Raw genomic sequence first — 16,054 nt, 5'->3', positions numbered from 1 at the left:
ATGCTTAAAAGGCTGGAGATAAAAGTCTTTAATGTGGCTACCCACGTAATATCTGTGTCGGCTATTTCATGTGCTACATCTGATACAAAGCTGCTTTGTGTATTTATTCATATTAAATATATAATGCACTATGTATAGTATATATAAACCAACCTTACCGTGGATTTATAGAGCATTTAAGAGCTGAGGTCTTCCTTCCGCCGCCCTTTTGGTACTCGCTTGCTTCCCCCCCCGGCCTGCTGCAGTCCCAGCCGGACGAGTGGCCCACGCTGGCAGGCAGGGTCAGCACCAGGGGAGGCTGAGGTAGGCAACACTGCTCAGGTAGGCAAAAGCAAGCTGCTCAGCTCTGTTTCAGAAATGAAGGTGACAGCCAGATGCGTTCCTTAAGCATTGCTGAGCAGATTTTTTTAAAAATCCTGATTTCTTAAAGAAGTCATACGCAAAATTGCATCCTGTGTGTATTTGCATGTGAGTATAAGGGAGTAATTTTGTTGCTGTTTGCTTGCTGTTGCTTTATTAGTTCTGCACCCCATAAGTTTTGGGCCGATTTAAACCAAATGAAACGGGCAAATTTTAAGATATTAATTCTCAAAGAGGTAACATTCCTGTAAGTTCTGTGAACATAGCTGGGCAGGGGGGAGTGCACTTCTCTGCAAACAGGAAAAATATGCAGTGTACATTTCAACCATTAATATTGAAATGCCAACATTGGACAGAGAGGTTGTGCCGCTGTGTTGGGAACTGAATGCCTAGGAATTGGAAAGTCCCTCTGTCAATCTAAAAGGATATTCCTGTAGGATTCAGTGGTGTCCAGTAAGGAACAAATCTTGCTTGAAGCCTTTCATGGTAGACGTGCATATTTCTCTTCTCTGTGAATTCTCTGAAGCTTTGGTATAATTTGTTTAAAAAAATCTGACAGTCATGAGATGCAATTCCCTCGGAAATGAGGCTTCATATATGTCAATGCTTGCAGAACCATTGGTCTTATCTGCACTTCACTTACCGTCTGTATAGCAAATGTGCGTAGACGTGCCTTTTTCTGGCTTGTGTCATGAACAGGTAATTTCTCTAATACAGAGCTGAAAAGCAGCTCCTTGAGGCTGCAGACAGTTAATGAATGCACGAAGGAAATGATTTGTAGTGTAGGCTGAATTACGTCTTACGTACTTTGCTGGGACTAACCCTCAGCTGGGCTATCTCCTTTGCTTCTCCAGCATAAAGTACTAGGCAGTTCTTAGACAGGAATTCGCTTGTGGAAGCAGCTCCTGGTAAGGATGCAGAGACTCACTTCATATTGCTGCTGCCTTAGTGTTATCATCAATACATTTCTCAGACAGCTTCTTTGGAAGATGAGTCTCACTGATCTATCCCTTTACCATGCCAGCCGTAATGCAGTGTTTTTTTTAAGACTTTTTGGCAGTCATCTTCACTAAGTTGAAAATTTGAGTTTGCATAATTTGAATTCTTTTGGATTTTTGTCTTTGACAGCGTTGACAACAGCATCAGCTTTTAACTGAATATATTGTCTCACGAACCCCAGCTGAATGAAATGGGACCAGGCCTATCATTACCAACTGTTCACCCCGTCTGTTTGTTGCCGGGTGTCACCGCTCTTGCGGCAGGCATAGTTGTGTTGCATATGAAGCAGGTAGTCTGTGCAGCTTGCAGGCTCCCACTATGCAGTTCAGAACCTGTGCTGATCTGTATTACTATTTTGATCTGTAAACTGGATTGCCTTTGTGCATGACTCAGCTTCCTGTCACAGAGCTGCCACCTCTGCGAAAGCTGGAACTGGACAGATGCCTCAGAGTGGTAATCTCTTCAGCTGTCCAGCTTCAGTCTGTCTGCGTTTGGGGCTCAACATCCTCAGATTCAGTGCCTGTGAACATAAAATGCTGGGAATGAAGTACAATGAGGCTGAAATGGAGAGGATAATGAAATGATTACAGAGAAACTGTTGCTTTACTTGAGACTTTACCAGTGTGAAAGCACTCTGGGTTCACTTAGTTTGGAAATTAGTTGGTAGCTTTTCTTAAATTAAAAGGAATTGTTTTATTCAACAAGAAGAAAAAGAATATCAAAGAATGTGATGTAAACCCAAATACAAATCATAAAGAGGATACTGCTGTGTTCATTATAAAGCATACATCAAAATTACCCTGTTTCATATTGAATAACAGATTTTGTAAATTTTTCATTTAGGAGAATGTGCTACTTTAGGAGTGATATTTTAGAATCAGTGTCTGTATTTGAGTCCCAAACTAGTTACGCGGAAGCCGCCTGAGCAGAGATTCTCATCCGGTAGAAAAGATTGCAGAGCACTGCCTGAAGGCATGATCCCCAAACTTTCACACTGACTTTACTGTACTTGGAGCAGATCTTTAGTGTCTGTCATTAAAGTTAATGCAAGAAGTATCCTTGTGCTGAACAGGAATTAAAAACAGATTTGTAATTCTGCAAATGGCTTCATATAAACATGGCTAGTAGCTTGATCCTGAAAAAATGCAGATCAGTAAAGTAGCAGGGAATCTTTATTCATATGCATTCAGTATACTTTTTTTCCCTTTTATCTGAGTGTTTCTTGGTTATCATTCTGGCCTCATTTGCTCCAAGTTCAGATATATTTAAATGAAGCTACAGAATGCATCGTTTGGTAAAACACATGAGTTAAACCCAAGTTATTCCTGACGGTATGATCCTGCCATAATTCAGACAGAGTAGTGCTTTACTTCTTGAGAAGTCCCCCAGGAAATGGTAAGACACCGAAGCTATGAAGTATAGCTCAGTAGTCCTGATCCAAATCCATGGAGATCAGTAAAAAGCGCACCAAGTTGTTTGGCTTAAACCCAGCTTGAATAAGGGTTTGCAGTTGACAAACAGCTTCCTGAGACATGTCATTCTGAGTTGAGTTTTGTGTAAAAACGAGCATTATAGATCAGCTTTAATAGTCTGAAGAGCTTGGGAAGTAACGCTGTAGGTAGTGTTGTGATACAAACTATGAGAAACAAATTTATTCTGTCTGCAAGCTGAATTTATGTTCTTGGTTGTATGTACTTTAATACATATTGTGGGGTGCGCAGAAGTGCTTGGTAGTGGCTTAATTTCAGTCTCACTGCAATCAATGGAGACATGCTCAGTGGTTCTGTTGAAGTGAAGGCATATCTGTAGTTAGCACTTTTGGAAATCCTATACCAAGTATGTGACAGGGTCATAATAGCTAAGGGGTTTTTTTAATATCTTTCAAGTGTTTTGCCCTGCACTAAAATACATCCACTGAGGTATGACCTAGGTACTTAAAATACCCATCCATTCTCCTCAGATGTTTAGAGCCTGGTTCCGCCAGGGGCTGCACGTTCAGCCTTCCTATTGTCTTCTTTCCAAAACAGTAGCTATTTGCAGGGGAAGGCAAAGTTTTAAGACAGGTCAAAAATCAAAGTTTAAGGGTCAGCAAATTGACCAGCATCTACCCTTTCACATAGAAGCTAAAAGACTCCTGTGTGGAATTACATCTTCTGATTGAATACTAACTTAAAGCTGAGTGTTTTTTTGCAGCTTCCTAGCAAGCTGGCCCAGTTTTAGGAGCAGGCGAAGCAGGCAGTTGCCTAGAGCGACAGACGAAAGGAGGCAATAAAATCCGATTTTAAGCAAGAAAGAGACCCTGTGACTCTGTGCCTGTTTCTGCCTGTTTAACGAGGACTTGGTGTGTTCCCCAGGCATCATTCTCTCCAAGCTGCTGTGGTGCTGAGACTGAGCAAGCTCCTTACCACGGGAACTATGGCCATGGTCCTGTTGTTTGAACATCCCATCTATTTGTTCTTGTCTCTGCTTCAGTTTGCTGCTGCTGAAACGGAGGGGAGAAACTCTGTGCTCCTTCTCTGCTCCTTTTTCTTGACAGTGCTGTATTACTTTTGTTGGGGTGGTTGGATTGGCAGAAGAGCAGGGGCAGATGTGCTGAGACTAGAGAGCTCACAGAATTCATGCTTCACTAAAAAAAATCCCACCCTGTTATTATTATCCTTGCAAATTAGGAATGACAGGCTGCTGAGACTTACTGAGTTTATATTTATGTCAAGAAACTGATTGCAAGAAATAAGAGATGTCTTAGCAAATCTTATACAGTACTGAGTTCCTATAAGGACCTTTCAGGGCTCAGTTAACTCTATGTGATGTAGATTTCCATTTTCCACCTAGTTTTGAGTGCTAAAAATGTTTGTTTCCTTCCTTTTTTTTCCTCCCTCACAGCTTGTGCTTTGACACCTCTGGGCTTTAGGGATGAATCTCTTCCATGCTGTGAATAGGTTGCTGTATCAGGCTTTGCCAACAGATAGACTCAATGGTAGCCTTCAGTCTCACTGACAACATGGTTACAAGCTGTAACACAGAACCTATCTGGAGCGATAGTCATTTTGCTTTACTGCTCTTCAGAGGAGCTACTTGGAGCAACAGAGTTTTGTGAGCTGACTTGCAAGGTCCGAGACATGACACTGTATTGGTTTGTATTAGGTTCACAGTTAGGTTTATTGTGTCATCCAAAGACATCGGTAGGTCAGCCTTCATCACACATCAGGATCCTTAATAGCGAGATGGGAAATGTATATAGATTACAAAAAAAGACAGTCCAGTAATAAGAATTTGGAAAGCACATTACATATGATTATACTTTGAAATTTTAGTCAGTCACTGCATCACATCAAGAGGAAATTTATGGGAGGCACATTATCCCACATTGGCCCACCAGAGTGTTCTTACACTTTCTCTGAAACACCTGCACTACTGCACCCAAAAGAGGATGCTAAACTTTGGTTTCATAAAACAAGGACAAGTTTGAGTTTCTGTGTTTTTTAGTCCAGGAATACATTTTTCCTGTGGTTGAGCCTGTGATGAAATTCTGGTAACTTCTCCATGTTCTCTGCACAATTTAATGATAAAAAAGTTTTCTTTTTCCATGTTGCTATTTTGCTCTTGAATATACAGTAGTGGAATACGTGTTAAGTCTTCAAACGACATCACTTTCACAAGTGCTAAGGGGGCACTCCAACCTGGAATAAGATTTCCAAATACAGAGAGGCATAAGAACAATCCTGGTTTTCAGGAGCTGCCAAGCAATGTAATTATGCACTTGTATGATACACAGATTAATTTATATTTCAAGGAAAATGGGGAAGATAATACCTCCAAGCTAGGTTTGTACCTTTGTAAGCACAGTGGTGCTTCATTCTCACCTCCCAAGTCCCAGACTTACTTGCCAGCTGGCTCTGGCACAAGGAATTCTACTTTATCCTAAACACAGTGCACCATCAGGAATCTGCCTTAACCCCTGGAATGACAACGGTCTGGAAATGGAAGAGGTCTGCATGGGTTTTGTTTTGGTTTGGTTTTCTTTTTTTTGAGCTTCTTTAGAAATTTTCTGTTTTATTTGAAACCTAGCAAGGCAAACATAGCCATTTCTCTTAAAATATTGTAGTGGCTATACCACATCTTTATCTCATGTCACACTTGATTGAAAGGTTCTTTGCAGCTAAAATAGCATGTTGAAGGCATGGAAATTATTTTTGTCTTAGTTTCTACTGGAAGCTTAAAAGAAACCTGTTTCTTCATACAGAATTAGTGTTCTCTTGCACACATATGTAGACGTACCCAAGGATAGGTGCATACACACGTACACACACACTCAAAAGACACACAAGGACTTGCTAAATTCACACAGGGACTATGCAATAGTCAGGTTTCCAAGTTAGTCATTCCGATTTGCCTGTACAGCTTTAAAGTTTTCCCTGTGGCACGTATGTGTTATACCAATCTTTAACTAACTGACCCAGTACTCTATTTTACCATCCCTTCACATAACTCGGTGCAGAAAAGAGGGGTGTTCACTTAATGAACAGTATTCAACTGCTGGTCAGTGTGCATTCAGTGGCATACTTGCAGCTCACCACTCAGACCTTGTTAGAAGGCAGAAGCACTCTTTTCCTCCTGAGCTTTTCCATATAATTTCCCAAGTTAATAAGTATATGAGCACTTCCAACATCTGAGTAACACCCAAGCCAGAGAAAGTTTCATTATTGAAGCATACTTGTTCCACTGAAACACAGGAAAATGAACACCTGAAGTATCTGTTAATTTTGGATGCCCTCTCTTATCAGCTTCGGCTATAGCTGAGAGCGTTCAGTGGTTTTGTGTTTTAACCTTCAGACTTCCAAGTCAGGTGTCCAGAAAATGAAGAACCTAGAATTAATGACCACCCCTGAAAAATCTAAATGGCTTAATTAGCATCCTAGGAAGTCTTGGTGGAAGCCAGGATGGAATGTAATTCCCTCCCCCTATGGAGCAACATTCACTTTCTTAGCCGTGAAATGACCCTTTCCTTTTCCTGTAATTCCTTGCCTCATTCCTGCACCTCCTAACCTCAGTTAAAAATAAATCAGCAATCTGCTTTGTTTTATGGTCCTGTATCACCCTTAAAGGTTATCCATCATTACAACAAAAAAGGCAAAATATGCATATATTGCCATGTATTTTTAACTTATTCAGTAAGCCGCAATTTCCCTCCTCAGCCCACCGTCACAGTCTTCCCACATGCTTAGTTTGCTTCCCTAGGGATTTTATCCTACTTCACTCTCCATGTCTTTATCCCATTCAGCTTGTCTCACCCAGTCCTTTCATCCTTTTCCCAGATTCTTGTCCAATGTGTCTGTCTCTTTCCATTGCCCACCACCTATTTTTTCCCTCTTCTAGCTACTGGTCCTAGTCTCCCATTACACTCTTTTTGTGCAATCTCAGTGCCTTTTTCTTTTCACGCACCTTGTCCTCATATCTTTGGCCAACAACCCACTTTTTGCTCTTCTGTCCCTGTGCTTTCCAGGGATCATGACTCTGCATAGCTATTTTGAGCTCCCCTTCTCCCCAGTTCCCTGTCTGACTTCAGTCCTCCCTTTCCCCTGCACCTGCTCTGCTGCCTCCCATCCTGGGGGGTGGTGGATGGCCCTTGCTGCTCCCTGACAGACACTTCTCCTAGGACAGTAAAAAGGAGTCTTTAAAATTACGTACTGGTAGTGGTGACAAGCATGTTGAAGTTCCATATGGTGAGAACATCTGAGATGCACCTAAAGGCTTCTGGGTCTAGAAGTTGCTTACAGCAGCAAAGAAGATACACATTGCACTCCCTCTGAGGAAATGCAATCCAAATACAAACCAGAAAGTAAAGGAGGAGGAGGGACAGAAGGCTGAGATGTTTCCCTGTAAGTCTGTCCAAGTTTCTGTGCCGTTGCTTTTGCATAGATTGTTATGGCAAGTAATCTTGGAATCATATTCAAAACAGCAATTAGGGAGAGGCTGAGCCTAGTGCGTATGTACGTGTCTGCAGCAGAGTTAAGAGAGGGCCATCTGCTGTGCAGGATTTTATGAGTGTTTTCTTCTTCTAAGTGAACTACACCTGCTGCACATGTGGCAAGTGAATTTTAAATAGATAAGTCAAAATATTCATGCTGCAAGGTTGCTGATGAATAAAGTTTAACAATCTGATTATATATGTGTGCCTGTGTGTATATTTATTTATTTGTGCACATTACATGGAAAATAAAATTGCTACTCTCTGATGTGTTTGTGCTAATAGAAAATGAAGCCATTTACACTCCATTGTTAATGTGATTTTATGGGATTTATTGACATGGCAAGTTTATTTTAGATGTATGAAGACCCAGGGGAGTGGGATTATAATAGCAACATTAATTTGTCTTCTTAGTGCTAAGAAAGAAAAAAAACCCCAAACTTGCTAAGCTTTGTTTTACCTGCAGGGGTTCTGAAAAAGCAGCTGTCACTCTTTTAGTCTTATTTAGTATATGCCATCATTTTTCATCTGGCTCCTGAAATGATACTGCACGTATGCTGGGGAAAAGGGAAGCTCTCCACCTGCTCCAAGTCCAGAACAAAGTACTTAATCTTGGAGACAAGTACTGAGAGCAAAAGGAAGTTTCTCTGCATGAATCTGGTTGTTGTGCCACAGAAATGATGGCAGTGGATTTCTGCCTCTAGTCTACTGTTGCTGATCCTGATTTCTGTAAACTGATGGAGCATGGAGTACCTTATTACCAAATGCCATCATAGACATGTTTTGCAAGCATTGCTGTGCTACACTTGCACAGTGCTGTGCTCTGAAGTGTTATGAAGGCCCTTAGGCAGCCTGAATGTAAAAACATTTGCTGAAGAATCATGACGACAACCATCATCATCCAAGGGTGAATTTTAATTTGAAATACTCATTATCCCCAAATAAAATCTGTCATTTGGGTCATTGCTGTTGCTTCTGTAAAATGTTTTTTTTTTTTTTTTTTAACACAGAAGCAAGAATAGTTTAGATCTATGCTTGGCAGTTAATCATATTTGGTAAACCATTTAAATAATTCAGTAAGTCTCTTTTATGAGTTATGCATTGCTTATAGTAAAGAATGGCATCAGAGTCTGCCCTTTCATCAATGTACATATGTATAAACCAGCAGATCTGAAAATGTTTCAGAGCTCCCAGCTACACAGTCATATTGAAGGTCGCTGTCAGGGTGAGATCATGTACCAGCCCCTCTTGTGCACTGTTTTTCTTGTGAAGAAAATCTGCATGTTTGGGCTAGATGGGAGCAGCAGCAGGCACCAGGCAGAGACACAACCCCCGACACTCACCAGCTGCTTACTCCAGGCACCAGCCTCTGACTCTCTCTTTGCCAAGTATTCTGTGAGCAGGTAAGTGTGCTGAATGTGTGGTTTAATGTTTCCTATTGGCTGAGCTGCCTGATGGGTGCAATTGCTCCTTTTTTAATTTTCCTGTGTAAGAGAGTTGGTGGCTGGTCTTCCAAGAGATGAATGCCAACTGAAAACAGTTGGACAGCTTTAAATCTTTTATAAAAACAACTCTCTAAGTAAAAGCTTTGCTTTAAGGTGTCCCAACTACCCACAAAAACCTAGTAAATTCCCTCTTGTTCAGAAATAGAGCTGTTCTCCCACTAGAAGTGTGGGAACTTGCTTTATTGGCTTTTTTGTGGCCCTCTTCTATTAACAGAATTGAGGCCTGGAGATGCTAAGTGACAGTTCAGGCATGCTTGGGGAACCGAACCACAAATTCTAGTCTCAATTGAAGTGATTGAAACTCAGCTTCAGTTCTTACTCTTTTTCTGTTAAACAGAAAAGAATGAAAGCAACTGAGAGCATTTTATCACTCCCCCCCAAAATTCATGTGTTCATGAAAGCACATAAAAGCATGCAAGCTGAGGAAAAATGCTCTCTTCTGAGGACACGAGTACTCCTGTTGATTTCAGTAGGAGACAGATCACAGCTAGAGCTGGGATGAAGCTCTCTGCTTCCCGCTAGGTTGTATCTTGCTTGTGCGGACCCAGTTAAACAAATTTCTAAATCTGAGTCAGGAAGATGATTCCCTACAGGCCAGGTGGACTAGGGCTGTTGGCTAATTTTGGTACCCACTGTTATGGGTGGCCTGATCTGCTTCAAGCAGTCATTGAGCATATTTATCCCACAAATTCTCATGCCTACAGTATTTTTTTTGGCTTTGTAGTGTTGTACAAAGTATGCAGGCTTCAGCTTGTTACTGGGTGTTGAAAAATGTGTTATGGTGTGTAATAATATATGGAAATATAATATAATAATATAAATAAATAAAATGGATTTCCTTTTAGGTTTTCTTTGGCCCAAATATATGTTATGTATTCTCTTCAACTCACTGAGAGAATTGTCTACTGAATGAGGCATGGTCAGGGTGTCAGGAGACTTGGGTTTAACTCCCAGGCCTGTCAAAGTTTCCTGTGCAATGACTAAGCAGGTCAATTAGGACTAGATCTACTGAGAAATTTAAGGATATAACTCCATGTGATCATGATCTTTCTTTGGCTGCTGCTGAATCCTTAGTTCCCTAATTGCTAATTTAGGTCACTCAGCCTTATAGCTTCTGAGAGCCTCTTTCCTCAGAAAATAATTCTTCCCATAGATGTTCAGGAGTCAGGGAGTCAAATCTGGGGCCGAAGACTGAATAGCTTTAGCAGTAAGTTTATATACATAATTTCCTCATTTGTAAGCTGTAAGGGAGCAAAGATACAAGCTGTAGTATCTCCACACCTCGCAGGGATGCTGGAAGCATTAGAAATCATGAGGAAAATATAAGCATGAGACCCTCCGGGTACTACTGAATGTCCTTACAGATTTCAGTGGTTGTGATCTGTAAAAAGGAAGAATTTAGTTAAAAAAATTGAAATAAAGTAATTTACCAAATCAGAGTTTGGCCAGAACAGTGGACTTAAATCTTCTACTCCTGAGAGGATTGCTTTTGGTACTCTCGTAATGCAAGTGCGTAAGATGTCATTTAGCTTTCACCTGGAAAACAGCATTTTGATCCACATTCTGTGCTAAATTCGTCCTGTGGTATTGAATCAGTGAGAGCAGATAGGCGTTACAAGTTACCATGGCATCTCCTCAGTGATTTCCACTTCATGGTTCCCTTGAGGAACAGTGTCTTTTATGTGAGTACTGAATTTTTCACGACAAGACACTGCTTCCTGGGACAGTGTGTTTGTATTAAGTGTTCCTTTTTCTAGTTTTGTTTTCAGGTATAACACTGAAACTAAACTTCTTCAGAAGGAACATTTTTCTTTGAAGACACAAACGTTGCAAGCTCAAACCAGGTGCTTGTATTGCTGTCTTTGCTGGGTGTGTCCATCTCTGCAGAGCTGCTTGGCAGGTAATCTGGTCACAGTTTGGTGGTATTTTGGGAAGCCAGCAGCACAAAGGCTTCTTGACATAGGGGTGGCCTGTATTTAGCAATGAATTAAAGTTTCATTCTTCATATCAAGGGCATCACAGAAGTTGCTTGCTGCTCTCCAGAGGAGACGGGCAGCTGAGCTGTTGAGAAGATAAAAGCTCGCTGCCAAATAATCTGTTGAGCAAATAACTGGCTGTGCCTTCAGAGTGCAATGATACCATGACTATTCAGAGAAAACAGCACTGAAAATGTCTGACAATGGTAAAGTATCATAAACTTTAATCTCACAAAATTATTACCTACAGACTTAATTAGATATCACAGTGAAATGCATAAAGCTCTTTACTTCTGTACTCTCAAGGGCTTTTGTGACATTTTGCAGCAGTATAAAAATAGGTGGTACCTTACAGCTATTACATTTCAGAGTCTTGCTGTGTTTTCAGGAGGCACTAAGATGGTCAGTGGAGATATTTTTTCCTCTTAGTTCTAAAACTTTAATTTTATATGTGTCCCAGGTAAACAGGATTAGGTTTGATTAAATGTTTTTTGAGTGTGAATTAATTTGCTACCATACCTATGCTATAATTTAATTAATGTCTTAATGGATACTTACATTAACATTTTTTGGTCCCATCTGCTCTGCTTTCCCTTGCAAATAAACATCCCTGTTATAGTTAACAAATTAGTGGATGCTGAAGAACAGAGTTGCCTTTTCTTCTGTGGTGCAATTGAAACCTGAAGTGACAGCAGTGGAAGGGTGGGCACCACTAAGTTACAGGTAAGTGCATCCAAATTCAGTTTGGGTTGAAGTGCACTTTTCATAGAATCATAGAATGGTTTAGGTTGGAAGTGACCTAGATCATCCAGTTCCAACCCCCCCTGCCATGGGCAGTGTCCTGGTTTAGCCAGGATAGGGTTAAGTTTCCCCAGCAGTGGGGGGCGAAGCTCTAGCCAGGTTATTCATATACCATGATGACGTCACGTCCAGGCGCCAGAGCTCGGGAAGAATCGGTAACCGCGCGGTGTGCGGTTGCTCTACTCGCTGTTGTATCGGTATATCCCTTGTTCTGTTTATTGTTATTACTGTTATTGCTATTGTTGTCATTCTTGCTGTTGATCGGTTTGTTGTTGTTACATTGTTGTATTAAAACTCTCCTTATCTCAACCCTGAGGTTTGTATTTCACTCCCTGCCCCGTCTGGTTGGAGGGTGGGGGAGGGGCAGCGGCAGCGTGGTCTCGGGTCCCGGCAGGGCCTAAATCACCACAGGCAGGGACACCTTCCACTAGCCCAGGTTGCTCAAAGCCCCGTCCAACCTGGCCTTGAACACTTCCAGGGAGGGGGCAGCCACAACTTCTCAGGGCAACCTGTTCCAGTGTCTCACCACCCTCACAGTAAACAATTTCTTCCTTCTATCTAATCTAAATCTACCCTCTTTCAGTTTAAAACCATTACCCCTCAACCTATCACTTCACTCCCTGGTAAAGAGTCCCTCCCCATCTTTCCTGTAGGTCCCCTTTAAGTACTGGAAGGCTGCCATAAGGTCTCCCCGGAGCCTTCTCTTCTCCAGGCTGAACAACCCCAACTCTCTCAGCCTGTCCTCATAGGAGGGGTGCCCCAGCCCCATGATTATCTTCGTGGCCTCCTCTGGACCAGCTTGAGCAGGTGTCTCCCAGTTGTTTTGAGATGTCTCTCCTGGTTATCACCACTTACTGGGTTTTGGCTGGCATCATGCAGTAGTCTTGGAGTGCATGAACTGGATTCTTTTCAGGTGATAATAAAATGAAAGACAAGCTGTGGCATCCATCCCATGGGGCTAGACTGGAGATAATCTGAAGTAAAATATCAAAACCTAAAATGTGTGTGCTGTTGGTGTCAAAACCCCCGCATCAACAGTTTTACTCTACAGAGTGGTCCACACTACTTGCTGATGTAGACCTAGCTAAAAGTTAGCACAAACTAGAGTCCTTTTCTGTTGATAGTTTCCAGAAAACAGGGAACAGAAAATATCCCTCATCTGTGGAAAGACAGACCTCAGGATTTGTATTTTTTCAGTAGTCAGGAAAGAAATAGCATTCTTGTGCATTATTACTGATTATTTAAATTGCACCATTTGAATTCCCGTGCAATTGAAAGATCAGAAATAAGGATGGCAGGAAATAGTTTAATCTGCTGCTCCAGTTTCTCTCTGCTGCTAGATAATCAGTTTTTGATGGAAAATGTGGCCAATGTATTGTCTCCTTTATAGTCAGCACCTTTGACTTTAATTTTAGCTTCCCCTGTTCCACTGCTCTTAAAAAATAAAATCACTTGTAATGAAACTTAAGATGCTTCGAATCAGCCCAGTCACATGCATTATCTGCTTACAGCTGTGATAAACATACTAGGTGAGGAGGACTGTATGATGCACCAGCACATCTACACACTTGTATACACACACTTGTATACACACATAGGGCTGATCCAAACTGATTAGCATTCCAGTTGTTGCTAATACATTTAAAACCATGAATGCCTAACATTTATCAGGTCATTTCTTATAAGATAGTAATATAAATATTATGGCAAATATTTAATAACATTTCATAACATGTAATAACATACATATTATTATAAAAACATGATTATGATAATAATAATAATATATTAATATATTGTAGTGAATAAAGTCAATGTTTAGCCTTATAAATGACAAATGTTTTTTTCTGGAAAGTTTGTCACAAAACTTTTGGTTGTTACATTCTGTAACATGGTGTCCATAATAGAATAAAATGCAGAGAAAGCATATAAATATACAGCATAGTCTGTATATTTAATTCCTAATGAGACAAGGGAGAGCAGGTAGGTTCCTTAGGTCCAAACCAACTGACTTTTCATTGACTTCAATGTGCTTCAGCCATATAGATTCAGCTCTTTTGAGTCCTCACATCTGCCTCACTTCCATCAGCTGGGGCTGACTTCTGTCTTTGGCAGGATGTACTGCAACTTGAGGAGGATTTTCATTATACTCACTCAAATGGCCATTTCTTTGTAGGACATGTACTTGTGTCTGAAATCCTCTTTTCTTGGACCCTGCAGAAAAGCATCAGAGTGAGACATACCATGAATTATTTATTGGAGTGACTGGGTCAGGCATGTGGCAATAGTTTATTCTAAGTGCCAGACAGTGCGCAGTGAATAGAAGCAGTTGGATGTGATTTTCTGCTTATAGTGACTTTTCAGTCTCTAAGAACCAAAATTGAGAGTATATATTGAAGTGGAAACTGGAGTGTTTTTCTATTTTCTGAGTTGGTGTGAGCTTTATGTGTCTTTAAAGCACAAGGCTTGGGAAGCGCTCTTGTTCTGTGGTGTTTGTCTTGGTACAGCCAAGCATTCGGCTGTGCCTGCGGTTTCCAGAGGAGGAGCACACAACTGAGGAAGAGGAGGACCTGCTAGGAAAACAAGTTGTGGGAAGTCCAAGCATTTGTGGAAAGAGACTCTGGACCTGGAACCTCCTTGTGGACTCCTCAGTGAGAAGGCCACGTGGGACGACTTACAGAGAAGGATCCTGCCTGTGGTCTACAAGATGTCTGTCTGGGCAAGGACAGCAGAGGCAGCCTAAGAGTATGTACTGCGAGGATTTCTGGGAAATAGTGAAGCAGGTCAGGTTGACCACTGGAAGAGATAGCTTCCCATTGATTTAATAGGCTAAGCCTCCAGTACTACATGAAGAACATAATCCTGTTCCCCTGATACTTGTCTGGAGGTGGTGGCAGAGGAGGACTTGTAAGCTTTAACAGACTCCACCAAACCTTGATATGACAGGAAAAAGGGAACCCTGGAATATGGACAATAGGAACAGCGAATTTGCTCTGCTTGTCTAGAGTGTTAATTATTCTTTGGAAAAAAGGGAAAACATGTTTGGAGACACTGTAAATCCAGGTAGCACATAGCTGTCATTTATTCATCAGGAAAAAAAAAGAAAGGTCTATTTTTGGTCTTGAGCAATCTTTTCACTTTTGTTCTTCTAAAGTACAATGACAGTTAACGATTAATACACACAGTCCGCAGTGTTGCCAGCAGGAAGCCAGCCTAAGTATGGGAGAAGTCTAAATAATTGAAGGGAAAAGGTGACGGAGGCAGCCATCAGTTCTTCTGGATAAGAAAGTCTTCATTGCCTGACTATTAGCCTGAATAAAAGGGAAAATTTATCATTTGAGTAGTGCAATTGGTGGGCTCATGATGCACTGCCCTTGGGGGCAAAAGAAACAACAGGACTCAGTGTTTCTAGATTGATAGAAATTGATGGAAACCCCCTGCATTTTTAATTGCATTACAACACATTAGCAGGCTTGCAACATAATCAGGTTGTCAGAAATAACTGGGCAGCATTTCAGAAAAAAACCCTGAACACCCTACAGCAGAATGAATGACATCACACTGGGCACTTGCCTTCACAGAATGACTGCCCTCCATGGACATCCTGGTGATCACAGAGGACCCTGTATACTTGCAAGAGGGTCAGTAATTTTTAGGGCTGAGCAAATCAAAGTGGCAAATGAGCAGAAAACTAGCTTGAGTGTTCCCAATCTGGGTGATGAAAAACAGGTATCCAAAATAAACAAACACTTTTCAAGGAGCAAGCTTTAATTTGTTTGCTGAACTGTCCTTTCTGGACTCTGTGTCATGGACATAAGTGGAGAATATTATTTCAGATTCTTATCAGGAGAATAAGAGGATCCTTTCCATCATTTTCTGAACAAACTCTGTATTACTGTCTCATCTGACACTTTGCATAATTTAGTTTCCTTTAATTTCTAGTCATAATTTAACAAGTGCCACATCACAGGATATCCTATCTTCTACAGAAGAAGTTTTCTAGACCCTAATTAGTCCTTTTTGCACAAGCAATAACAATAAGGCAAGTGTCAAATGTGTTCATTTAACTGGTGATGTAAAATGAGAAGGTGGAAGCGGTAGCTACATCCAGCCCTCGACAGCATTGCATCCTGGACAAAGTCATCCAGACCTGTGAGGTGATGACAGTAGTAGCCATACCCTGTGCAATGACAGAGTTGATGCCTCTCCCTGTGGTGTGACAGCTGAGCTTTCTGTCAGCTGTGGCATTCTGGGAAAAAGCCCTGGTAGTTTGTATAAAGAAAATAATTCAGCAAAGTAAATTTGAGATCCTCAACTGTGGCAGGATTTTTTGAAGAATTTATGTCTGCTACTATCCTGTCCTCTTGATAAAGTCTTGGTGCTAGTTCTAGGATGCTGCTTGCATTAACTGGTTCTCACTTCTGTATAACTTTTCTAAGAAGATG

General features: G+C 41.2%; 1 long non-coding RNA gene across 1 annotated transcript; it reads left to right on the top strand.

Annotated features, from left to right (window-relative positions):
• Positions 1 to 8,615: 8,615 nt before the first annotated feature.
• LOC141922688 (uncharacterized) lies at positions 8,616 to 11,748 on the top strand. The gene is made up of 4 exons (XR_012623051.1): positions 8,616 to 8,730; positions 10,590 to 10,732; positions 10,845 to 11,014; positions 11,428 to 11,748. It is a non-coding gene; the product is annotated as an uncharacterized LOC141922688 (long non-coding RNA).
• Positions 11,749 to 16,054: the final 4,306 nt, after the last annotated feature.

This window comes from Strix aluco, chromosome 4 (genome assembly GCF_031877795.1).
Source record: "Strix aluco isolate bStrAlu1 chromosome 4, bStrAlu1.hap1, whole genome shotgun sequence".
Taxonomy (NCBI): Eukaryota; Metazoa; Chordata; class Aves; order Strigiformes; family Strigidae; genus Strix; species Strix aluco.
The sequence above is the reverse complement of the archived record's forward strand: the minus strand, read 5'-3'. Positions and strand labels throughout refer to the sequence as shown.